The 12,924-nt window shown below is 36.1% G+C and overlaps 1 protein-coding gene across 7 annotated transcripts in view; it reads right to left on the bottom strand.

The window, feature by feature from the left end:
- Nucleotides 1-12,924, bottom strand: part of rhea (Talin_middle and talin-RS domain-containing protein rhea) — a 110,179-nt gene that overhangs the window by 84,383 nt on the left and 12,872 nt on the right. The gene's annotated exons all lie outside the window — the stretch shown is intronic.

Here is a 12,924-nt window from a genome sequence, read left to right as displayed (position 1 = left end):
GACGGCCGGATGAGATTAAAAATAAAATAAAAACAACATAATATGTACGTCGCAGTCATCTGGTTGAATCTGCTATTTAATTGAACGACAAGCGCGTTAATTGAATGACGAGTGACGACATAATTTACTTTTATCAAACGTTCACAGGAAGAACCCGCTTCGCAAAGCTCCTCGTGTAGTTTAAAATACAATGAACCTATTACCTAAACTAACGCACCCCCTGATCCAAGCCAACGACTAGTCTAAATGACGTCCAGTCAAGACTTCGAACGTTACATTAAACAACTTGACGAATAATCATTTATTCATTCAATTAAATATAACCATTCAAAGAACGCGCTAGTCATTCAATCAAATAGCACATTCAACCAAATGACTGCAACATATAACAATAACAACACGCGGACAGACGCGCGTAGCTAGAGCGGTGACTCACGCGCAGATTTTATCCCGTCAATGTGAGACAATAAGCTATATTTGTACCTTAAATCATGTTTATTAGCTGTTCGATAGATTTTAGATTAAAATAGATATTGTAGGACATTTTATGATACTCATACATCACATAATGTATAAGTTTCTAGTCACAACGTAAAATTTTGGGAAAATTGTTTAAATTAATATTTGTAACGTAATAAATTATTAATGTGTAGGGAAGACCATTTAACTTCATTTATATTGAATATACTATGTTTTTTATTCGTTTGCATGCGCTTTCGTCACTTGTCTTGAAAAATGACCGACCGAAATATTTCTAGGTATAACTTCCTAACTCAAGCAAAAATGGACGAAATCAATAAATAAATATTGTTAAATACATTATAATATCATATAGCATGTGTTACAATAATTACTACTCCCTAATACGAAAATTTACCACAAATAAAACTAATCTTCTTTCCCTATTTCCGCGTGCGCCATGAGACGCCGCGGCCGCCCGCGCTGATCGCATGAAATAATATGAGATTGGAAAGGAACCAAGAAAAACATCACTGTACAGTGTACTGTATTATTGTTTTTTAATCCAACAGACAAGCTCCATATTGTAAATTGTAACATCACAATTTCTACTAGCCTAGTAATATTATAAAATATATGTACTTGGCGGTAGAACCTTTGCAGCGCACATTATGCTAAGGCACATTTTTGTATGTGTTAGGTACTGACATACAAAAATAGATAAATATCTTTCGGTTTTATAATATTGGTATGTATGCTTGAATAAGTATAATATCATACTATAACTCGCACTTTCGTTCGTGCTGTATGTGGATTTAAAAATAACCACGATAATCGTCTCACATCATAACCTATTTCACACAAACTTCAAATAAATCAACAACTCATACTATGTACGCAGCTATACGTGGGCCACACTGAAAGTTTTGCGTAACTAATAAATAAAACAATTTATTTGTCTAACATTATATTTACTACTTTTTAAAGTATTCTCCGTTACATTTAAAACACTTTTTCATCCGTTCAAACCATTTCTGGAAACATGAGGACCATTGGTCCGAGGGTATGTTTTCTGCGTGCTATTTGAAAGCAACCACGGCCTCTTCTGGCCTCGTAAATGTCGAACCACTCATTGAATCTTAGATTTTTGGGAAACCGAAGAAATCGAACGGTACTAGGTAAGAACTGCGTGCGGCATGGGTCACGTGCTCTATGTTTTCAGAAGCCAAAAATGACTTTGTTTTGTTCGCGGTGTGCGCCGAAGCACTGTAATGGTGCAACAAGATGCGACTTCTAGGTCGCTTTTCTCTTATTTTTTCTAAGACATTGGGCAAACAAATAGTGGTGTAACACTCGGCATTAACAGTCTTTTGTTACTCAGGTGGGATAGTGCAGACAGGATTCGTCTTAGAGAAAAATAATGCAATCATTTGTTTGCCAACCCTTCTCGCCTGCCTCAATTTGGTTGGTTTGCTGTCACTTTCAAACACCCACAAATAATATTGGTGTTTTCTTTCTGGAATATAACCATATATTCATATTTCATATCCTGTCACGACTCACGATATTATACACGGCATTAGAATGTCCGTAATTGTACTTTAATAGCATTTCTTAACACCAATCTACTCGATGTCGTTTTTGTTCTGGAGTGAGTTTGGGAGCAATCCACCGGCAACCAAGCTTCCTAACTTTGAAATGTTCATGTAAAATTTTCTGAATTTGTCTCATACCAATCCCCAAATGTCCTCGAATCTCCTAATAAGTGATATGGCAATTTTCTTAAATTAGTCGTCTGACGGTAGCCATAGTTTCCTCCGTGATCGCAGTTGAGGGTCGACCTTGACGAATGTCATTATGAAGAGTAACATGGCCGCGATGAAATTCAGCATATGCATGCCTTACAGTGCTCAAATGAGGTGCTTCCCTCCCAAAAGTATTTTGAAGTCGAGCAGTGCAAGCTTTCGGAGAAAGCGAACTTTTAAAATCATCAAAAATCATCGCCCTAAAATTGTTTCGTGTTAGTTCCGTTTTTGCTACGGACAACGAACTTCAACTTGAGATAAAAAAAAAATGGACAAGCGCTTCCTCCCAAATTTTTTTCCCTCAACTTATGAGACTTCATATGTTAAAAAAATATAACACTCGAAATTCAAACATTTATGGGTGGCCAGAAACGCAAAACTTTTAGTGTGCACTAGGTACGTATACAATCAGATTTATGATAAGACAAAGTACCTATATACCTACACAAATAATTAAAGAAATAAAGAAACAATCAAAACAACATGTTAACCAGATACCTAATTCACACAATTTAACAAACAAAACACGTCTTATAAAAACAAATTCCTACATAAAAAAAACAAATACGTAACTATAAACAAACGGAAGCGATTTCTAGAAATAGACCAACTAACGACCATTTCGTCACATCGACTAATTAGTTGTGTTAATAATAACAACATACACGGTGAGTTAATGACATTTGCTATATTCATGAATCATGTGTATGGAAAATATTGTTTCACTTAGAAAGAAAGAGAATCATTTGTATTTTATACAATAAGACGATCAGTTAGCAGATATAGCGTTATATGGAAATACTCAAAAATTACTGAAATTTTTGAAAAGACACTCATCAAAGTAGTAAATATTAATTTATGTCAGATCTGCGTAGGCGGTACACAGGAGAACTAACTCGACTTCAATTTTAAACAATGATGAAATGAATATAGTTAACTAAAAAAACTAATAAACACGCTTTAATAACACATTTAATAAGCTTAAAATTATTGTATCGTCACCGATCCTTGATAAGTGTACACAGTTCAAATTACATCTGTCCGTTTAAAGTCAATAAACATCGAGTCTACAGAATCGGTCACCTGCACCATACCAGTGAAGATAATACAAGCGTTTTAAAACAAATTAAAATAGATCTGATCTGCCCCATCGAATCCCATACAGTCAGAATACATTAAAACAAAACAGATCTAGCCTACACTTCCAATATTGCTCTAAGAATTCATTAAAAACGACCATCGCAATAACCATACACATTACCACCGCCAGTTTTGCATAACTGCCCCATCATCCCCACGCTTCAACACAGAGGAATTTTAATAGTTCACAACGGGATTGACACTCAGACGTTTCGTAATAAACTTGTTGAACACCACGTTAAGGGATGATGTATGGGAACCATAAAAAAGTCTAATGGCCTATGGCTAAGTGAAGTGCATTTGCAAATTGCGAAGGCACGTTTAATTCAACTGGGTTCAATTTCGGGGCTGGTGAATTAACGAGAGAATATATAATATAGGTTTTACTACACTAGGTTTTGGCTCGTGGCTTCCCTTGCGTTGACCGTCATGTGCATATTGAGCATGTGATGCAGAGCCTATCATAGTTACCCAACTGCGCAAGAAAACAGAGTTCTTTTATGTTTTTTTTCTGTTATGTGATATGTCATATACCTACTTTTATTCACTTTGTTTGACCCTTTTTATGTTTAACGATTACGCATACTTAGATGTATTTAGTCAACATTAATGTAAAATATATTTCTCTGTAAGTCATTCTTACCTAAATTTAATCTTTTTGAGAAATATCCTAAGTTCTCATTTTCAATATTTATAAACAAAAACCTCAATCTCAAAAAAATTGCAAATTATATTTATATCCAATAAAAATTCTGACGTGTTCACAGCACCGAATTATCACCGCCCATTAAACCGCATCAGAGGGTGCATACGTGTTTAGTGTTTATCATAAAAAACGTCACACCCCTACGCGAAAACTTTAATATTAGTAAATGTAAACAAATGAACGTTGAAATATACTGTTTTATACAATATCGTATAACGTCTATAATTATCACGTAGGAGCTGTATAGTTTAAAATTTATAAGCTCATATAAGCATTCGCCTATTTATGAAGTTGAAGATACATTTATACAAATTAAAAATTGTTAAAATCAGGGTTCATTATCTGAAGTAGGTACCTACTTATCTATACTAATATTATAAAGCTGAAGAGTTTGTTTGTTTGTTTGAACGCGCTAATCTCGGGAACTACTGGTCCGATTTGAAAAATTCTTTCGATGTTAGATAGCTCATTTATCGAGGAAGGCTATAGGCTATATACCATCACGCTACGACCAACAGGAGAGGAGCCACGGGGGTGAAACCGCGCGGAGCGGCTAGTGATTATATAAAAAACGCGAAAGACATAGGGTCATTGCGCCTATTCGCGTCCACTTAGTGCAGTTGGAAAGTTTGAAGGAGAAAATAAAAATGTTCCAGAACAAATTTCAACGCAAAATTTATGTAACGTGCTCAATACATAGTCTATTTTAAGATTTACTTTCAATTGTGTTGGAAATATCATGTGGTTTTAATTTATCTAGACAAATAGCAGAATTAGGTGTTTTACCCAGTTCGCGTCCAAAAATTCCAGTTTGCGTCCACCCGTGGACCAGTTCGCGTCCACCAGCTTAGAAAAGGAATTAAGAGTGTATTGGGTGATATTTTATCAGATAAATGCAAATAAAAATTAGATTTTAATAATTTATTTATTTACGAATATAGTTATTTAATAAAAACCGACCAAATGCGAGTGGGACTCGCACACCGAGGGTTCCTGTATAAACTGTTTTTTTTTCATATGTTTTAACTGTAAATGATTATTTTTTCAATGTTTCCCTTATTTGTGCTATAAGACGTTGCTTCGTACCAAACTTCAAGTGTCTGTGTTCACGTAAAGTACCCCTGTAGGTTTTGATTCCCTTGCGAATGTCGAAATTTGCGAAAATTTGCAGCATAAACGGCTGTATCTTCTGATTGCTTTGGCTTATAAGTTTGATTTTTTCACTGCTTCAAGGGACCGTAGACTTGAGTATTCAATATAAATTTCAGCTTTATATCTCAACGCGTTACTGAGAAAAAGGGTTTTGACAGAAAGACAGACCGGCAGAGGGACATACAGACGAACGGATATCAAAGTGATCCTACAAGGATTCCGGTTTTTCCTTTTGAAGTTCGGAACCCTAAAATCAACATTATTATTAATATAATTCACTGTAAGGAAACTGGAAAAACTTATTTATATTTATCTTCTCATCATTAATAGAACTAAAAATTAACAAAAAACAAAGTTACGTTATGTAAATAAATAATAAGCAGTTCTATTAAGATTACCTACCTACCCTATTTTTAGTTTCTAATGAATTAAATTTATTTTTTGTTTATATGATTTTCTTAACCACAGACTTATTGATTCTCATTCTCAAAGATACTAGTCTCATTCTTAGAAAACCCATTTTAAAATGAAAAAAATTGCATAAAAATTTGCTAATTTGAATGAAAATTTAAATTATCAACTTGTAGTCTTAGTCAAAAATTTACAATCTATTTTAAATTACATATTTTAACAAACAATTCATTGCTACTTAATGAAAAACAATGTGGACGCAATATGTTCTATTGTTATGCACTATAGGTATAGTTTGCGCCCACCGTGGACGCAAAATGGAAGTTGTACAAATTCGGTGTAGTAATTCGCGTCCACCTTATTTTAGCTATTAATTGTAAAAGAAATAAGCTGATTTATAATCCATACTATTCCATGTTTTGTTAGCAAAGTAAAGAAACAGTTACATATTCAAAAATTCACATTTAACAATAAGATACTTACCGTCAAACGCGACGCTGCGCACTATTTTTTTCTCAAAATCCCGCGCGTTTTAGCTCTCTCGTTTAATAACCAAAATTAAATATTTTTTTTAAATAGGATAGGCGGTGCGCAGGCATATTTTGAATATGTGTGCATGTCTCTTATACATTGAGGTATTATCGGAAATTTTTCTTATTACAATTTTACTTAAAGTATACTTATTTTCGTGAATTTTCTAAAAGATATCCGCAAAATGGACGCGAATAGGCATGTGGACGCGAACAGGCGCAATGACCCTACCTACATGTCTGTGAAAGTTGTTTCCCGTAATTTTGTCCGCAGTGAAACAGAGCATCATGACATGATTTAAACCTGAAGCATTTTGGCCTAATTATATACCTAAGGCCTATATTATGTACTATGTGCGTTTTATTTTTATCCGAGCTAAAATACTGCCGGTAATCGTAATTTATATATTATGTACGTACATATTCTATGTCTAAGCACAATAAAAAACAAAACCCCTTTTCCACAGTCAGTTAAATCTCCACACTTGCACACAGATGCTCTCGATTTATTCACCCTTTCTCGGGACAAACGGACGCAAGTTTTTCACATTACTCGTATCACTTGCGTCCGGAATGTTTTCTGTTATGACACTAAAACTTAATGTTTTAGAAATCTTTACCATGTTGAAGAAAAGGGGGATGTTTTTTGAGTCTTCGTGTAACTATATGGTATAGTCTCAGTATGAAAAGTATCCGAGAATAAAATATGGAATCAGTTTCATGCAAAAAAACGATAAAACATTTTTTTTTAACATTTCTATGCCGTCAGATTAATTATTGTGTAAAAGTTTGCAATTTCTATGTCAATAACTCAATAGATTATTGCTAGAAATAAAAAACGAAGTAAAAAACTACCTATATACTAATCAATTAACAAAAATAGTACCTAGATATTAAATAGTTAAGTACCTACTTATTCCGCAAAAAATTGATATAAGTACACAAAATGAATCAAACAAAAAAAATCAATACAAAATGCAGCCAACGCCGCGGCACCCAGCTAACTTCAACTCAAAACCAAAGTCAAACATTGTGAACATTTCAATTTTCCAATTTCGTATGAAGCACGCAGCCGCGTGGCCCACAAACCCGGTTGCCTAGCAACGCTCCCGACGCACCGTCGCCAACGACCCGTACACAGAACACAAGCGATAATCGACCTTATTACCAGCACTATTAAACACATTTTTCAAAATTACCGAGTCCAAGCATTCGAAACTTCGAAGACAACCGATAATAAACTTTATTTATCACGTAATTAGGCACATATTCCGATATTACTTAGTCCATGCAAAATTTCGTCACGGGAAAATGAATTCATAATCAATCGACTTACGACACATTTTTGATTGCAATATAAATTTTCTGACATCGATCAAGTACTTTACTTCTATTTACGGAGATGCGCTGTAACAATTTAAATGAACAAGCCGTGTAGATAGCAAAATATCACACGCGATACTGTATCTTATCTGCAGTGTTTAAATAATAAAAATACATATTGGCATTGCAAATTCTACGATTCTTTAAGGAAAGGTCACTATACTACATAAATTTAAAATATGTATTTTGAATCCATAATTTAAAAAAGACATTTAAACATGAATGAAAGAAACAGCTAAATGCAGAAACGTGTGCCATTTGCATGATTATTTTAAAACAATATCAAGAAAAATAAATATTTTTAGAACTAACCTGAAATGTGCTAGAAAAGGTTAAGGGTGCACTCACACACATCAGTCACCGTCAAGTCACCGATGACTGATCGGTGACGGTTTGTGTACGTATCCACAAACACCAGTCACCGTCATGTTGTCCGTCAGTCACGTCGCCGGTTTGACTGAATCATTGAACACATACATCAGGTTAGTCAGTGATTAGACGTGTGTCACGCTAGAGAACAATCATGTCAATTGACGGTAGCACGACGCTGACTGAACTGAGACGTGACGGCACCGGGTGAGTGGGGATAAAAGTATGATACATGTATGGAAAGATTATTTGACGTGCCTGACCGGGGACGTCACTGATAGATTTCGTGCCGGTGACTGTCGTGTGGGAACAGAGTCATACTAGAACTATTGATACATATTTTTTTTTAATCCTGTCCGGTGACGTGCCGTGACGGTGACTGATGTGTGTGAGTGCACCCTAAATATGCAATATCATATTAACAAAACACGGAGATATACATAAATAGATGTTTTTTTTTAACATTATTGTATGCATTATTTGTCAAATTTGATTAAACTTCAAATAAATTTCGACCTTGTAGGATTAAACAATGACTAATTACTTTACGTAATTACAAAAATCTTCAATACAGAATCCCAAACTATGACCTCAAGTCTACACAACCATAACCAACAAAAATCAATTGATTATAATTCAAATAACACCCCCTCCCTACCCACCCCACAACACAGACCTATAAAAGTATAATCCACCTATAAAAGTGTAATCCTTAATCCATTGAAATCAGCGCAAACACGGTGTGCCGTGTGCGCATGCGTCAACATAGAGGCGGGATCGATCACTCCGGCGCCGGCTCGTCTGCCGCCTGTGCGTCTGTCCTTCTCTGGGATAGAGGTGACAGGCGAGACGGGCGGCAAATTGGGCGTGGCTCTTTGGAATGGATCTAGGGATACTTCGAAAAAATTGGAAGACTTTTCTATAAAAACTTATTCAAACTGAACCTCAAAGATTTATTCATCCAACTAGAATTACTTTATGAAGCACTTTTCCATCGTCAAAATACGTAATTTAATATTTACTACATTTATTGTCATAAGCTAAATAATAACAAATCTAACGCAGAAAATCTAGAGTCTAGACAAATATCTATGCAAACTGATAAATTCTGAAAAATCAAGACGAAATCATACTTATTACTTTGCTTTAAGAAACATACCATCTGTATAATCCACATCAACTAAAGAACAGCATAACTTAACGACAAATTATTAAAAACAACATCAAACACGCACAATAAAAAACAAAACGTGGAATTGGAAGCGGAGTTCGATGACCGCAAGGAACCTAATCATCTCGCATTATCAACAGCAGATACCGCTGATAACGATGTCAGGAATAAAAATAATATAGTGATATGTGATGCAGTCGATATAGCACCGGATGTCGGAAGTCGGCGAGGGAAATCGGATAGTCTGTTTTCTATTAGCGAATTAGGGGACATCGAGTGGCCAGCCGGGGTGGATACGGTCGACGTTTTAACATAATGGGCTCAATTCACAATGGGCAGCGTTGGCCCAACGAATGATCGTCCATGTTTGCCAGTACGGCGATTATGAGTAAACATATGCAATGACGGCCAATATACATTAAGTATAATGATTGCCTCTACTCGCCCAACGCTGCCCATTGTGAAGAGGACACATGATATTCGTTACCGGGGTGTGATAGCGGGGATTTAACTTAATTCAGCTGAATTTGATGATGAGCTGAGTGTCCAGTTTAGCTGTTTGATTGTTATAGAGCTAAAGACATTGTGAAATACTCGAATACAAATAGGAATATGGATTATTTATTATCATTAGGACAAAAAATACAGTCAATAAGTCGTAAGAATTAGGATTCAATTCGAATAGAACATATAAAGTTTAGATAAACATCATTATCAACCATATGGTCGAATCTGCGAATCATGAAATGAGATAAAAATGATTCTGTTTGCAGTGAAATATTTAAGATAATAAGTCACGGTTTCTTCTTATCGGTTAAACAACCGAATTTTGTTTGTAATAATACAACAAAACTTGTTTTTGAAATTTAATCATTTTTAGAGACAGCGATCGAATCGGATACCATTTTCTATATTTTATAATATAGATGATGAACCTAAGAAACCCAATACTGCAGTAAAACAAAAAACAGCAAAACCAACAAACGATAGACGAACCGACAATCATGAAACCAATAAAGAGATCCATCAATATCGAGTTAACGTTGACGATTAACAAATAGCCAATCCAGAGGACAAACAGCGCGCTAACAACGCCAAACACGGCGCTAATGTGCGGGGTGGTCCCGGGTCCGCTAATCAATCAACTCGGCCCGTTACAATCAACGCCGCGGGACATAATGCGCCCCCGCGGCGGGAAAAGCCGATCTGGAGAAGCTAATGAATGACGTGAAAGTTGGATCCGACTTGATGTGGAATAACTTGTGTTTTTATCACAATTGGGACATAGAATTCTATCTAAAATATGGAAAGTTGGATATAATAGTTAGGAAAAAAATGTACAATACCAACTAATTTGTACGTTTAATAACTAAATCAAAAGATAAATAATTCTGAATCAACATGGACATGCACTTTTTTAATTAAATATTTGCAAACAATAACCCAAATGGAATTCACTCCAAAATTTTCTTTCAGTCCAAGTAGAATTTAGAAACATTTTGCGTTTATAACAAAACGTTCACCAAATTTTTAAAGTGAAACTTTTATTACATCGTCTCAAACTTTTTGGTCTGTGTAGCGCATGTCGCGTGTATCGCGGCTGCCGAGTAGGTATACCTACTCGGCAGCCGACCGTCACGCGATATGCGCTACACAAAGCAGTGTTCGGAACCGTTTGAACAGTTTCACTATTACCGTGGTTTCATAAAACCACACAACATTTTTTGTAAATTGTAAAGACCTAAATATATTTTTTCTATATAAGCTCGTTATCCTAATTCTTTCCAACACAATTGAAAATTGGATAATAAGTGTTTAAATAGCGAGTAGCGACATACCAGATATAATAATTGGCATCGAATACACGATTAGGGATATAATACTTGGAAATAAGCAAATTAATATTCATCAGTAAACAGAAGACTACCTACCGCGACCGTTTCAATCAAGCTTCTTTCATAACAATCTCTAGATAGAAAATAGCAATGGTCTCACTGAATTCAATGCAAATTTGCCCCCGGGGTGTCCCTCCAATCAAACGGTACTAACGATGCGTAATCATGGGCTACGCTGCCGTGCAGTTTACAAATTAACAGATTAAACTTATGAAAGAGAGAATCTAATGTGATAGGGCAAACTTTATGAATTCTATCGCTTTACTTTTTAACTTCTTCTGTCCCAACTTTGACGAATACAGAAATTACACCTTATACGATTGAGATAGGAAATATAATTTGTATAACGTTGCTTATACATGGGTTATAAACAGAAGGAAACGTCAAGAAATATCTGGGAATCGCTCTAACTTTTCCTGTCCCACGTTTGACGAATACGGAAATTTAATCTTATACCCTGGATATATGTTTATGATGCAATATATGATTGCAATTCGTATTACGTTACTTACAACACACGTTATAAACAGAAGAAAATTTCAAGGAATTCCCGAACATGTTTCAAATTTTCATATAAAGATTATATTTTAAATAAACGACGATATCTAGAAATAAGCTTCATTACTAGCTACAGCAAGTAAAATATCTAGTGCATTAACCTAAATTTTCACGTATAAAAGCACGTTTTGAACGCACAAATGAAATAAAACGTAGATTCATTCATAAAGATGAAGAGGACGCTACGTGGAATGAAATAGTAAGTTTTGAGTGGAGCCTGAAACTGAAAGCGGAAAGCTGAAACACGTGACTTACAAGTGGCACTTACCTCGACCGGCAGCAGCGTGTCATCTCGCGGTCTCGTTCCCACTTTAAACAATACTATATTCCTTCTCGCTCTCTCACTCCCTGCTAACCTTTCGGTTTGAATTAAGAGTTCAAATTCTATTCACGAAGCAGAAACGTTAGAAGAATTCAAAAAGCTGATAGATATTTGTGAAGTTTTATAAGTGCGGGATCAAAAATGGGCCCTTGCGGTGCACCAGTATAATTGTGTTCCTTTAAAGCGTTAAGGCAGAAGTTTAGACCCGGGATTGAGAGAGCGGGACCTCCGCCGCCGCGGACGGTCCACGAAGGAATGTTCCTCGACCCCAGCAACACGCGAGGATCTCGTACTCAGAACTATGAACCATCTCAAACGCTCATGAGGGGTCGCCTCGCGCACGCGCACTGGCCGTCTCCTGTCACCCTCGCACCCACGTAAAAAAGGGAGCCATTTGGGGATGATATTCGGAGGGTGAAAAGACGGTGAAAGATGGAAATGCATCTCGGACTACGCTCGGATTTCCGGCGTTCGTGATTTTGTTTATTGATTCGCATCGAACCGAAGACGCCACGCTCTCGGCCTGCCGTGGGAGTTATTAATCCCCTTATCATGTCAGGAATGAATTTACTACCGATGAACTTCGGCCGACAGCAATAAAAATGTATCATCAATTCTATCTGATGCTCTTTTTATATCGCCGGGGTAATAGCGAGTCGAAGTTGCGCAACTTGTAAATCAACTTTTATTATTGTAAGAAAAATTTGTCCCCCAAACGAAAACAGATTTGGCAACAAAAGAGTACTAAGTGCGGAGCGGAGGCGGACCAACAAAACAGATGAAAAAAAAATAAAATAAATAAACAGTTCAAACCGCGATTAGAGTGGCAAAAGGGTGGATCGTAATTTACGTAGTGAACTGACGAACAATTATGCATATTATTTAGGTAGCGTAGTGCGTCGGCGTGGAAGTAATACGTGAAGACGTTAAGGGGTGAGCGCAGTTGACAGTTTGATTGTATCAGACGCGTTGTTGATATCAAAGGGTCTCGGGCGGCTGAATGCCGTGCTTTTAGCGGTTGAT

The sequence above is a fragment of the Colias philodice genome, chromosome 28 (genome assembly GCF_061535455.1).
Source record: "Colias philodice isolate Cphi_HAF_F1 chromosome 28, ilColPhil1 Martin Lab GWU primary, whole genome shotgun sequence".
NCBI classification, from domain to species: Eukaryota; Metazoa; Arthropoda; class Insecta; order Lepidoptera; family Pieridae; genus Colias; species Colias philodice.
Note: the sequence above shows the minus strand (reverse complement) of the source record. Positions and strands in the feature narration are given on the sequence as shown.